The sequence below is a fragment of the Taudactylus pleione genome, unplaced genomic scaffold (assembly GCF_031769625.1).
Source record: "Taudactylus pleione unplaced genomic scaffold, aTauple2 ptg000470l, whole genome shotgun sequence".
Lineage (NCBI taxonomy): Eukaryota > Metazoa > Chordata > Amphibia > Anura > Myobatrachidae > Taudactylus > Taudactylus pleione.
Genome location: NW_028284872.1, coordinates 131943 through 147500, shown reverse-complemented (window position 1 = coordinate 147500; position 15558 = coordinate 131943). Strand labels below are relative to the sequence as shown.

Sequence of the window (15558 nt, the reverse complement as noted above, 5' to 3'; positions counted from 1 at the left end):
ATTCTACCACTGAACCACCAATGCTTTACGGATACGGAACCTTCCAACTACTCGGGTAGTTCATTGTATTCTCCTGGTACCTGAAAGCCAGTCAAAACATAAAACGTCATCCACCACCAAGAATCAGTGCCTCATGCCTCGGACACAGCATTGATCTCACGTGTAAGCACTACAATTGGTTATGAATATGAGTCATAGACACAAGAGAGCTGCCTGGAATCGTTTGTTGGTCCCGGCTGAGGCCGAGTGGTGTACGGTGTCCGTGCTGGACCCACATACAGCTAAGGAGGAGCGGGGACCACAATCATGTTCCGTTACATTGACTCTGATAGTAATGTCACCTCTATACTAGTCACGCAACCGGCAAACACTTATCGTGTGCAAATGCCTCCTGTACATCTCCTAGTCCGGCTATGGAGTCCTGAGGAACATGGGTAGGTGTGGAGCTGGCAGACGTGGAGTGGACTGGCATGGGCATGGAGCGATTGGCACCATGGCTTGGTGAGGAATGAGGAGACCCCGCTACTTGTGCCTAGAGAAAGAGAACAGACATCCAGGGTGTGATTACGATGTATACAGCGCAAGGGTTTTCCACTGTGCTTTATAACTGGGAGCAAAAGTAGTGAAGAGCCAGAGTGGGGAATAGCAGGCAGAGAGGACAGGAGGCCTCGTACACAGGATTACACTCTATACATGTGTGATAATATGTAGTACTGCCAGCAGGGGGTCTTTAGTATTTTACTGTCCGTTGAATGGCAGAGGTTAACATCAGTTATTCCTAAATTGCCTGCTGCACACTGACATATCTCTGTGAAAGTACAGCCCGCATCCTAAACCACGGCCGGCAGATTAGGATTTAAAAAAATAAATGAAAATAATAACCGGTGATAGGAGGCACGCACAGCGCAGTCAGCGTGGCCGGACATGTATTACACATCACACTGACACATGTTGTTCCTCTGGTGCCTCCTGTCTGTGTTCAGTGTATACAGCATATAGATCCAGCAATGGTTTCATGTGCCGCTACATCAGAACCTCCCTGAGGCAGAGGCACCGGTAAACTATATCCCAAAGTGCTGTGAGGCACCAAACAAGGAGGATGGCCCCTTTATCTCTAACCCCACCCACAGCTCGCAGAAATCGAGGCACACAACACCTCGGGCTTCAGTACTAAGTGACGGTGCCTCACACTGCGTACAAACACATCTACATGTTAGCCGAGGAGGCCCAGAAGCAAGTAGCGGGATTGGCAGAGAGCTCGGCTTATGGAGAGAGTCTATATTATACAGCATTCCTGTTCCATTAAAGTGCAGGGCCTCCTTTATTACATGTATATATAAATTAAAGCAGCGCTGGAAGTCAGATTAACAAATCTAATATGGTAATAAAAAATTCACACACAATAATACAACACTCGACCAGTGTAGTTACAATATTAGCTTGTAACAATTACCAATCACTGCAGTTTTAGTATTGTTATAGTAATTGTCCATGCACAGACATACAAAGCTGTAATATGATTAGTCTTTGTATTAGAATGATAGAATTCCAATTACATCTGTAGTGACATTGGGCCTCATTCAGAGCCGGTCGTTGCGGCCGCTCGGTCGTAGGAGAAAGGGGCCGGATATGCAAATGAAGCGATCACAAGTTGCGTCGCTAAGATGAGATCGTTAGCTGAACGACCGAGGGTAAGAAGCGGTCGTAAGACTAAATCACGCCCCCTTCTCGATCACAACACACGTCATCTCCTGGGATATAAGGATTAATCGCGACCATCGGCACCCATCGGAGCTGATCGCAGAGCTTAAGGCTGACCATACCCTCTCTTAAGCTCTACGATCATGTCAGTGTAAAACCCTCCCATGTCACGTGTGCTATGACACTACTTTGTTAATTATGCACTCCCATAAAACGCCGTTCGTATAATTAGGCACGCCTGCGTTCAGATCTACACTCCCCCGTTTTCAAGCACCTTCCCCTGTTACCACCCACAAACGCCTCAATCTGTCACTCAAACTACCGACCTGACTGTGTTCAAGGAGAGAGAAATTTCTAATCGTAACAGCTAGTTTGCGCAAATGCATTGCGAATTTTACACATGCGCAGTTTAGAGAACATCGGCTGCGTACGACCGAGCGGCCGCAACGACCGACTCTGAATGAGGTCCAATGTCCCAGTGTGGCTGTATACTGATAAAAATCGGATCTGTTTAACATCAGATGAGGCTGCGACCATCTCTACGTGTCGCCTGATATGAGGCTGTGACCATCGCTGCCTGTCGCCTGATACAAGGCTGAGACCATCGCTGCCTGTCGCCTGATACGAGGCTGAGACCATCGCTACCTGTTGCCTGATACGAGGCTCAGACCATCGCTGCCTGTCGTCCGATACGAGGCGGAGACCATCGCTGCCTGTCACCTGATACGAAGCTGAGACCATCGCTGCTTGTCGCCTGATACGAGGCGGAGACCATCCCTGCCTGTCCCCTGATACGAGGCGGAGACCATCGCAGCCTGTTGCCTGATACGAGACAGAGACCATCGCTGCCTGTTGCCTGAACGAGGCTGAGACCATGACTGCCTGTAGCCTGATACGAGGCTCAGACCATAGCTGCCTGTCACCTGAAACGAGGTGGAGACCATCACTGCCTGTCCCCTGATACGAGGCTGAGACCATCGCTGCCTGTCCCCTGATATGAGGCTGAGACCATCGCTGCCTGTCGCCTGATACGAGGCGGAGACCATCGCTGCCTGTCGCCTGATACGAGGCGGAGACCATCGCTGCCTGTCCCCTGATACGAGGCAGAGACCATCGCTACCTGTTGCCTGATACGAGGCTCAGACCATCGCTGCATGTCGCCAGATATGAGGCTGAGACCATCGCTGCCTGTTGCCTGATACGAGGCTGAGACCATCACTGCCTGTTGCCTGATACGAGGCTGAGACCATCACTGCCTGTTGCCTGATACGAGGCTGAGACCATCACTGCCTGTAGCCTGATACGAGGCTCAGACCATCACTGCCTGTCGCCTGAAACGAGGCGGAGACCATCGCTGCCTGTCCCCTGATACAAGGCTGAGACCATCACTGCCTGTAGCCTGATACGAGGCTGAGACCATCGCTGCCTGTCGCCTGATACGAGGCGGAGACCATCGCTGCCTGTCGCCTGATACGAGTCGGAGACCATCGCTGCCTGTTGCCTGATATGAGGTTACTGACCCATGTGTGATGAGTGTGATGAATGTGTGGGAAAGTGAACCTTTTCCTGTCTCACCAGCCCCATCGTCCTGTCTAATAGAGGGGTTCGCTGGCTACATGTAATACATTAACAAAGGAAAGCTAAATATTACCAGACATCAAACTGGAAACATAAGAAGGGTAATAATTGTAATAGAATTCAACGTCAAACTATATTTTCCTTTAAAAGGACAGAAAAACACTTATCTATATTACTCACAGGACAATGACAAAAGGGAATACTCCATTCACTGACAAGAGGACAGGACTGGTCGCGGAATATTCCACTCACTGACATCAGGACAGGACTGGTCGGGGAAAAACTCTACTCAGTGATATAAGGGCAGGACAGGTCAGGGAACACTCCACTCATGGATTTACGGACAGGAATATTCTGGGAGAACTCCACTCACTGATATAAGGACAGATAGAAGGACTGGTTTGGGAACACTCCTCTCCCTGATATAAGGACAGATAGAAGGACTGGTTGGAGAACACTCCTCTCCCTGAGATAAGGACAGATAGAAGGACTGGTTGGAGAATACTCCTCTCCCTGATATAAGGACAGATAGAAGGACTGGTTGGAGAATACTCCTCTCCCTGATATAAGGACAGATAGAAGGACTGGTTGGGGAACACTCCTCTCCCTGTTATAAGGACAGATAGAAGGACTGGTTGGAGAATACACCTCTCCCTGATGGAAGGACAGATATAAGGACTGGTTGGAGAATACTCCTCTCTCTGATATAAGGAAAGATAGAAGGGCTGGTTGGAGAACACTCCACTCTCTGATATAAGGATAGATAGAAGGACTGGTTGGAGAACACTCCTCTCTCTGATATAAGGACATATAGAAGGAGTGGTTGGAGAACACTCCTCTCCCTGATATGAGGACAAATAGAAGGACTGGTTGGAGAACACTCCTCTCCCTGAGATAAGGACAGATAGAAGGACTGGTTTGGGAAAACTCCTCTCCCTGATGGAAGGACAGATATAAGGACTGGTTGGAGAATACTCCTCTCCCTGATATTAGGATAGATAGAAGGACTGGTTGGAGAATACTCCTCTCCCTGATATAAGGATAGATAGAAGGACAGGTTGGAGAATACTCCTCTCCATGATATAAGGACAGATAGAAGGACTGGTTGGAGAATACTCCTCTCCCTGATGGAAGGATAGATATAAGGACTGGTTGGAGAATACTCCTCTCTCTGATATAAGGACAGATAGAAGGACAGGTTGGAGAACACTCCTCTCCATGATAGAAGGACTGGTTGGGGAACACTCCTCTCCCTGATATAAGGACAGATAGAAGGACTGGTTGGAGAACACTCCTCTCCCAGAGATAAGGACAGATAGAAGGACTGGTTGGAGAATACTCCTCTCCATTATATAAGGACAGATAGAAGGACTGGTTGGAGAATACTCCTCTCCCTGATACAAGGATAGATAGAAGGACTGGTTGGGGAACACTCCTCTCCCTGATATAAGGCTAGATAGAAGGGCTGGTTGGAGAATACTCCTCTCCCTGATATAAGGACAGATAGAAGGACTGGTTGGAGAATACTCCTCTCCCTGATGGAAGGACAGATATAAGGACTGGTTGGAGAATACTCCTCTCTCTGATATAAGGACAGATAGAAGGACTGGTTGGAGAACACTCCTCTCCATGATATAAGGACAGATAGCAGGACTGGTTGGAGAATACTCCTCTCCCTGATGGAAGGACAGATATAAGGACTGGTTGGAGAATACTCCTCTCCATGATATAAGGACAGATAGAAGGACTGATTGGAGAACACTCCTCTCCATGATATAAGGACAGATAGAAGGACTGGTTCGGGAAAACTCCTCTCCCTGATGGAAGGACAGATACAAGGACTGGTTGGAGAATACTCCTCTCCAGATATAAGGACAGATAGAAGGACTGGTTGGAGAACACTCCTCTCCATGATATAAGGACAGATAGAAGGAATGGTTGAAGAATACTCCTCTCCCTGATATAAGGATAGATAGAAGGACTGGTTGGGGAACACTCCTCTCCCTGATATAAGGATAGATAAAAGGACTGGTTGGAGAATACTCCTCTCCCTGATATAAGGACAGATAGAAGGACTGGTTGGAGAATACTCCTCTCCCTGATGGAAGGACAGATATAAGGACTGGTTGGAGAATACTCCTCTCTCTGATATAAGGACAGATAGAAGACTGGTTGGAGAACACTCCTCTCCCTGATATAAGGACTGGTTGGAGAACACTCCTCTCCATGATATAAGGACAGATAGAAGGACTGGTTTGGGAATACTCCTCTCCCTGATAGAAGGACAGATAGAAGGACTGGTCGGAGGACACTCCTTTCCCTGATAGAAGGACTGGTTGGAGAATACTCGTCTCCAGGTATAAGGACAGATAGAAGGACTGGTCGGAGGACACTCCTCTCACTGATATAAGAACTGGTCGGAGGACACTCCTCTCCCTGATATAAGGACTGGTCGGAGGACACTCCTCTCCCTGATATAAGGACTGGTCGGAGGACACTCCTCTCTCTGATATAAGGACTGGTCGGAGGACACTCCTCTCCCTGATATAAAGATTGGTCGGAGGACACTCCTCTCCCTGATATAAGAACTGGTCGGAGGATGCTCCTCTCCCTGATATAAGAACTGGTCGGAGGACGCTCCTCTCCCTGATATAAGGACTGGTCGGAGGACACTCCTCTCTCTGATATAAGGACTGGTTGGAGGACACTCCTCTCCCTGATATAAAGATTGGTCGGAGGACATTCCTCTCCCTGATATAAGAACTGGTTGGAGGATTCTCCTCTCCCTGATATAAGGACTGGTTGGAGGAAACTCCTCTCGATGATATAAGGACTGGTTGGAGGTCACTGCTCTCCCTGATATAAGGACTGGTTGGAGGTCACTCCTCTCCCTGATATAAGGACTGGTTGGAAGACGTAGGGAAAGGAATGACCTGAGAAAGACCCGCTATGTGCTGTAAGGAGAGACTGGCTGGACAACGGTCATGATTGTGGTGATGGCACGCATGAAGAAAACAAAACCTATTTTAAGTGCATTACTTAAAAGTTAAAAACGATTGGACATGAATCATTCAGAGGAATATATAAAGAAAAATGAACAGCATTTGTCTTATTAAAATGATTTGTCATGTTCCTGCCAGATTGCATCTCACATTACACAGCTACAGATTGAGTTCATTTACATCAATGTCTAACTAACATTACAATGAAATAAGTGATAGCAGTGAAAGGGCGCCACCTGGTGAGCAGAATACAGCAATACACACCACACACAGGTCTGGCAGGCAGCTTCCCACCTTATTACCTCTCACTTTTTATTTATGATCAGTTTCACCCCAGAAGCCAGAGCTGCTCTTCCAATGTAAGGTGACAATGAGAGTGACATGATAAAAGGCTATGTGACGTGGTTGTGCCAGGGTAACCCCATGCACACAATCTGATCATTAGCTGCCCTCTCAGTGCCTCCTGCAGAGCCAGCACTTCCCAGGAGCGTCTGGCAGGACATGAAAGAAGTTGTTCCTTGAAGTTTGAGGTGTCTGGTTTCATGGAAAGAGACAGAGTTCATTCATTAAACAGCATCCAGGTGTGGCATCTTCTCAGGCACAGGGTAACGAGCTATGCCACCACGGGTAACTCGCGTGAAACAAAAATACCTCAAGTCTTTATTAAACATGGATACTAGGGGGTCTATTTACTAAGCAGTGTTAGGAGACAGAGTGAAAAGTGATAAGAAAGTGATAAGGTGCCAGCCAATCAGCTCCCAACTGTCATCTCACAGGCTGTGTTTGAAAAATGACAGTTGGGAGCTGATTGGCTGGTACCTTATCACTTTCTGATCACTTTTCACTCTGTCTGCTTAGTAAATAGACCCCTAGGTCTGTCTTCTAGATCAGATACTGAATGAAACCTCTCCTATAGATCCACCTATCCGATCGTACAGAGCAGATTCCTGGGGCCTGGTTTAGTGCAGACTGTAGAGATGCCTGGTCTGCGTACAAGCATGCATGGGTGTAGCCGGGCCAAAAGCAGCCATGTACGGTAATATGAAGGTCAGCAAACTCAGGCAGTAAAAAACAAGGTTCAATATAATAAAATAAATCCCCAGGAAAAAAAACGCAGAATGCTACGTATTTGTTATGTCCCCTCAAGCCCCGGTGGTATAAACGCACAGTAACTCAGTCCCCTGGGTTATCTCATTGTATATAGGAGGGACCGTGCAGGCAGCCACCCTCACATCACTCAGCATGGGAAGGAGATGACTATCAGCCCTCGCAGCGTCAGGTTAATTAATACCAGGTATAATTTTATTTCATGCTGCACAGTACACCAAAGCGAGTCTGTCACCTAAACACAGAGGAGGCCGCCATGTTATAGTCTGAGCCAATATTGGTGAGAATTCTGTAGAAATTAATACCAGTGAGATATATGGGGCACCCAGTAACATCCGTCACACCGTCCCCAGCATGGACAGGAAACGGACTGATGGTGGTGGGGGGCACAGAGGGGATGGGGGCCTGTATGGAATAGGTGTAGTATGACTGACACTGAGGAAGAGGCACAATTTGTAGCCATCCAGAATAATTACAAATAAATGATAAGTTGGAGAACAATAGCACAACAACACAAGATCCCCAATCCCATCACACGCCCCTCCCTAATGACTGTAGCTGTATACGGTCTCTATACTTCCCTTTATTAGTGTCTCTATCACACGCCCCTCCCTAATGACTGTAGCTGTATACGGTCTATACTTCCCTTTATTAGTGTCTCTATCACACGCCCCTCCCTAATGACTGTACCTGTATACGGTCTCTATACTTCCCTTTATCAGTGTCTCTATCACACGCCCCTCCCTAATGACTGTAGCTGTATACGGTCTATACTTCCCTTTATCAGTGTCTCTATCACACACCCCTCCCTAATGACTGTAGCTGTATACGGTCTATACTTCCCTTTATTAGTGTCTCTATCACACGCCCCTCCCTAATGACTGTACCTGTATACGGTCTCTATACTTCCCTTTATCAGTGTCTCTATCACACGCCCCTCCCTAATGACTGTAGCTGTATACGGTCTCTATACTTCCCTTTGTCTGTATCACACACCCCTCCCTAATGACTGTAGCTGTATACGGTCTATACTTCCCTTTATTAGTGTCTCTATCACACGACTCTCCCTAATGACTGTACCTGTATACGGTCTCTATACTTCCCTTTATTAGTGTCTCTATCACACGCCCCTCCCTAATTACTGTAGCTGTATACGGTCTATACTTCCCTTTATTAGTGTCTCTATCACACGCCCCTCCCTAATTACTGTACCTGTATACAGTCTCTATACTTCCCTTTATTAGTGACTCTATCACACGCCCCTCCCTAATGACTGTAGCTGTATACGGTATATACTTCCCTTTATTAGTGTCTCTATCATACGCCCCTCCGTAATGACTGTAGCTGTATACGGTCTATACTTCCCTTTATCAGTGTCTCTATCACACGCCCCTCCCTAATGACTGTAGCTGTATACGCTCTATACTTCCCTTTATCAGTGTCTCTATCACACGCCCCTCCCTAATAACTGTAGCTGTATACGGTCTATACTTCCCTTTATTAGTGTCTCTATCACACGCCCCTCCCTAATGACTGTACCTGTATACGCTCTATACTTCCCTTTATCAGTGTCTCTATCACACGCCCCTCCCTAATGACTGTACCTGTATACGCTCTATACTTCCCTTTATCAGTGTCTCTATCACACGCCCCTCCCTAATGACTGTAGCTGTATACGGTCTATACTTCCCTTTATCAGTGACTCTATCACACGCCGCTCCCTAATGACTATGCACACCTCCATCTGCTCACCGCCCTCTGCACACCTCCATCTGCACACCGCCCTCTGCACGCCGCGCTCTACACACCTCCACCTGCACACCTCCCTCGGCACACCGCCCTCTGCACACCTCCATCTGCACACCTCATTCTGTACCACGCCATCTGCACACCGCCCTCTGTACACCGCCCTCTGCACTCCTCCACCTGCACACCTCATTCTGTACCACGCCATCTGCACGCCGCCCTCTGCACACCTCCTGCACACCGCCCACTGCACACCTCCATCTGCACACCGCCCTCTGCACACCTTCACTTGCACACGGCCCTCTGCACACCGCACACCGCCTTCTGCACACCACCCTCTGCACACCGCCCTCTGCACACTGCCCTCTGCACACTGCCCATCTGCACACCGCCCATCTGCACACCGCCCTATGCACACCTCCATCTGCACACCGCCCTCTGCACACCGCACACCTCCATCTGCACACCGCCCTCTGCACAACTCCATCTGCACACCGCCCTCAGCACACCGCCCTCAGCACACCGCCCATCTGCACACCGCCCATCTGCACACCGCCCTCTGCACACCGCCCTCTGCACACCGCACAACTCCATCTGCACACCGCCCTCTGCACACCTCCACCTGCACACCTCCCTCTGCACACCACCCTCTGCACACCTCATTCTGTACCACGCCATCTGCACACCGCCCTCTGCACACCGCCCATCTGCACACCGCCCATCTGCACACCTCCCTCTGCACACTGCCCATCTGCACACCGCCCTCTGCAAACCTCCATCTGTACACCGCACACCTCCATCTGCACACCGCCGTCTGCACACCTCCATCTGCTCACCGCCCTCTGCACACCTCCATCTGCACACCGCCCTCTGCACGCCGCGCTCTACACACCTCCACCTGCACACCTCCCTCTGCACACCGCCCTCTGCACACCTCCATCTGCACACCTCATTCTGTACCACGCCATCTGCACACCGCCCTCTGCACACCTCCCTCTGCACACCTCCCTCTGTACACCGCCCTCTGCACTCCTCCACCTGCACACCTCATTCTGTACCACGCCATCTGCACGCCGCCCTCTGCACACCTCCTGCACAGCGCCCTCTGCACACCTTCACTTGCACACGGCCCTCTGCACACCGCACACCGCCTTCTGCACACCACCCTCTGCACACCGCCCTCTGCACACCTCCATCTGCACACCGCCCTCTGTACACCGCCCTCTGCACACCGCCCTCTGTACACTGCACGCCGCCCTCTGCACGCCTCCCTCTACAAACTGCCCTCTGCACACCGCCCACTGCACACCTCCTGCACAGCGCCCACCTCCCTCTGCACACCTCCATCTGCACACCGCCCTCTGCACACCTCCCTCTGCACACCGCCCATCTGCACACCGCCCTCTGCACACCGCCCTCTGCACACCGCCCTCTGCACACCGCCCTCTGCACACCGCCCTCTGCACTCCACCCTCTGCACTCCACCCTCTGCACACCGCAAACCTCCATCTGCACACCGCCCTCTGCACACCTCCATCTGCACACCGCCCATCTGCACACCGCCCTCTGCACACTGCCCTCTGCTCACCGCCCTGTGCACACCGCCCTCTGCACACCTCCATCTGCACACTGCCCTCCGCAAACCTCCATCTGCACACAGCCCTCTGCACACCTCCATCTGCACACCGCCCATCTGCACACCGCCCTCTGCACAACGCCCTCTGCACAACGCCCTCTGCACAACGCCCTCTGCACAACGCCCTCTGCACACCTCCATCTGTACACCGCACAACTCCATCTGCACACCGCCCTCTGCACACCGCCCTCTGCACACCTCCACCTGCACACCTCCACACAGCCCTCTGCACACCGCGCTCTGCACACCGCCCTCTGCACACCTCATTCTGTACCATGCCATCTGCACACCGCCCTCTGCACACCGCCCATCTGCACACCTCCCTCTGCACACCGCCCTCTGCACACTGCCCATCTGCACACCGCCCTCTGCACATCGCCCTCTGCAAACCTCCATCTGTACACCGCACACCTCCATCTGCACACCGCCCTCTGCACACCTCCATCTGTACACCGCACACCTCCATCTGCACACCGCCCTCTGCTCACCGCCCTGCGCACACCGCCCTCTGCACACCTCCACCTGCACACCTCCCTCTGCACACCGCCCTCAGCACACCGCCCATCTGCACAACGCCCATCTGCACAACGCCCTCTGCACACCGCCCTCTGCACACCGGACAACTCCATCTGCACACCGCCCTCTGCACACCACCCTCTGCACACCACCCTCTGCACACCACCACCTGCACACCGCCCTCTGCACACCTCCCTCTGCACACCGCCCTCTGCACACCTCATTCTGTACCACGCCATCTGCACACCGTCCTCTGCACACTGCCCATCTGCACACCTCCCTCTGCACACCGCCCTCTGCACACCGCACACCTCCATCTGCACACCGCCCTCTGCACAACTCCATCTGCACACCGCCCTCAGCACACCGCCCATCTGCACACCGCCCATCTGCACAACGCCCTCTGCACACCGCACAACTCCATCTGCACACCGCCCTCTGCACACCGCCCTCTGCACACCTCCACCTGCACACCTCCACCTGCACACCGCCCTCTGCACATCTCATTCTGTACCACGCCATCTGCACACCGCCCATCTGCACACCGCCCATCTGCACACCTCCCTCTGCACACTGCCCATCTGCACACCGCCCTCTGCAAACCTCCATCTGTACACCGCACACCTCCATCTGCACACCGCCGTCTGCACACCGCCCTCTGCACACCTCCATCTGCACACCGCCCTCTGCTCACCGCCCTCTGCACACCTCCATCTGCACACCGCCCTCTGCACACCGCGCTCTACACACCTCCACCTGCACACCTCCCTCTGCACACCGCCCTCTGCACACATCCATCTGCACACCTCATTCTGTACCACGCAATCTGCACACCGCCCTCTGCACACCTCCCTCTGTACACTGCCCTCTGCACACCTCCATCTGCACACCTCATTCTGTACCACGCCATCTGCACGCCGCCCTCTGCACACCGCCCTCTGCACACTGCACACCTCCATCTGCACACCGCCCTCTGCACACCTCCACCTGCACACCTCCACCTGCACACGGCCCTCTGCACACGGCCCTCTGCACACCGCCCTCTGCACACCGCCCTCTGCACACCGCCCTCTGCACACCGCCCTCTGTACACTGCACGCCGCCCTCTGCACGCCTCCCTCTGCAAGCCTCCCTCTACACACTGCCCTCTGCACACCACCCACTGCACACCGCCCACTGCACACCTCCTGCACACCGCCCACCTCCCTCTGCACACCGCCCTCTGCACACCTCCATCTGCACACCTCCCTCTGCACACCTCCCTCTGCACACCGCCCATCTGCACACCGCCCTCTGCACACCTCCACACCGCCCTATGCACACCGCCCTCTGCACTCCACCCTCTGCACACCTCCATCTGCACACCGCAAACCTCCATCTGCACACCGCCCTCTGCACACCTCCACCTGCACACCGCCCTATGCACACCGCCCTCTGCACACAGCCCTCTGCACTCCACCCTCTGCACACCGCAAACCTCCATCTGCACACCGCCCTCTGCACACCGCCCTCAGCACACCGCCCATCTGCACACCGCCCTCTGCACACTGCCCTCTGCACACTGCCCTGTGCACACCGCCCTCTGCACACCTCCATCTGCACACTGCCCTCCGCAAACCTCCATCTGCACACAGCCCTCTGCACACCTCCATCTGCACACCGCCCTCAGCACACCGCCCATCTGCACACCGCCCTCTGCACACCGTCCTCTGCACACCTCCATCTGTACACCGCACAACTCCATCTGCACACCGCCCTCTGCACACCTCCCTCTGCACACCGCCCTCTGCACACCGCCCTCTGCACACCTCATTCTGTACCATGCCATCTGCACACCGCCCTCTGCACACCGCCCTCTGCACACCGCCCATCTGCACACCTCCCTCTGCAAACCGCCCATCTGCACACAGCCCTCTGCACATCGCCCTCTGCAAACCTCCATCTGTACACTGCACACCGCCGTCTGCACACCGCCCTCTGCACACCTCCATCTGTACACCGCACACCTCCATCTGCACACCGCCCTCTGCTCACCGCCCTGCGCACACCGCCATCTGCACACCTCCATCTGCACACCGCCCTCTGCACACCGCGCTCTGCACACCTCCACCTGCACACCTCCCTCTGCACACCGCCCTCAGCACACCGCCCATCTGCACACCGCCCTCTGCACACCGCCCTCTGCACACCGCACAACTCCATCTGCACACCGCCCTCTGCACACCGCCCTCTGCACACCGCACACCTCCATCTGCACACCGCCCTCTGCACAACTCCATCTGCACACCGCCCTCAGCACACCGCCCATCTGCACACCGCCCATCTGCACAACGCCCTCTGCACACTGCCCTCTGCACACCGCACAACTCCATCTGCACACCGCCCTCTGCACACCTCCACCTGCACACCTCGATCTGCACACCGCCCTCTGCACACCGCGCTCTGCACACCTCCACCTGCACACCTCCCTCTGCACACCGCCCTCAGCACACCGCCCATCTGCACACCGCCCTCTGCACACCGCCCTCTGCACACCGCACAACTCCATCTGCACACCGCCCTCTGCACACCGCACACCTCCATCTGCACACCGCCCTCTGCACAACTCCATCTGCACACCGCCCTCAGCACACCGCCCATCTGCACAACGCCCTCTGCACACTGCCCTCTGCACACCGCACAACTCCATCTGCACACCGCCCTCTGCACACCTCCACCTGCACACCTCGATCTGCACACCGCCCTCTGCACACCTCATTCTGTACCACGCCATCTGCACACCGCCCTCTGCACACCGCCCATCTGCACACCGCCCTCTGCACACCGCCCTCTGCAAACCTCCATCTGTACACCGCACACCTCCATCTGCACACCGCCCTCTGCACACCTCCATCTGCACACCGCCCTCTGCACACCTCCATCTGCACACCGCCCTCTGCACACCGCGCTCTACACACCTCCCTCTGCACACCTCATTCTGTACCACGCCATCTGCACACAGCCCTCTGCACACCTCCCTCTGCACACCTCCCTCTGTACACCGCCCTCTGCACTCCTCCACCTGCACACCTCCCTCTGCACACCTCCATCTGCACACCTCATTCTGTACCACGCCATCTGCACGCCGCCCTCTGCACACCTCCATCTGCACACCGCCCTCTGCACACCTCCACCTGCACACGGCCCTCTGCACACCGCCTTCTGCACACCTCCCTCTGCACACCGCCCTCTGTACACTGCACGCCGCCGTCTGCACGCCGCCCTCTGCACACCTCCCTCTGCAAGCCTCCCTCTACACACTGCCCTCTGCACACCACCCACTGCACACCGCCCACCTCCCTCTGCACACCTCCCTCTGCACACCTCCATCTGCACACCGCCCTCTGCACACCTCCCTCTGCACACCGCCCATCTGCACACCGCCCTCTGCACACCTCCACCTGCACACCGCCCTATGCAAACCTCCATCTGCACACCGCAAACCTCCATCTGCACACCGCCCTCTGCACACCTCCATCTGCACACCGCCCTCAGCACACCGCCCATCTGCACACTGCCCTCTGCTCACCGCCCTGTGCACACCGCCCTCTGCACACCTCCATCTGCACACTGCCCTCCGCAAACCTCCATCTGCACACAGCCCTCTGCACACCTCCATCTGCACACCGCCCTCAGCACACCGCCCATCTGCACACCGCCCATCTGCACACCGCCCTCTGCACACCGCCCTCTGCACACCGTCCTCTGCACACCTCCATCTGTTCACCGCACAACTCCCTCTGCACACCGCCCTCTGCACACCTCCACCTGCACACCTCCACCTGCACACCTCCCTCTGCACACCGCCCTCTGCACACCTCATTCTGTACCATGCCATCTGCACACCGCCCATCTGCACACCTCCCTCTGCACACCGCCGTCTGCACACCGCCCATCTGCACACCGCCCTCTGCACATCGCCCTCTGCAAACCTCCATCTGTACACCGCACACCTCCATCTGCACACCGCCCTCTGCACACCTCCATCTGTACACCGCACACCTCCATCTGCACACCGCCCTCTGCTCACCGCCCTGCGCACACCGCCCTCTGCACACCTCCATCTGCACACCGCCCTCTGCACACCGCGCTCTGCACACCTCCACCTGCACACCTCCCTCTGCACACCGCCCTCAGCACACCGCCCATCTGCACACCGCCCATCTGCACAACGCCCTCTGCACACCGCCCTCTGCACACCGCCACCTGCACACCGCCCTCTGCACACCTCAT

The 15558-nt window shown here is 54.4% G+C and overlaps 1 long non-coding RNA gene across 1 annotated transcript in view; it reads right to left on the bottom strand.

Moving 5' to 3' along the window:
* Positions 1–15558, bottom strand: part of LOC148504043 (uncharacterized) — a 60764-nt gene that overhangs the window by 12962 nt on the left and 32244 nt on the right. The window lies entirely within an intron of this gene.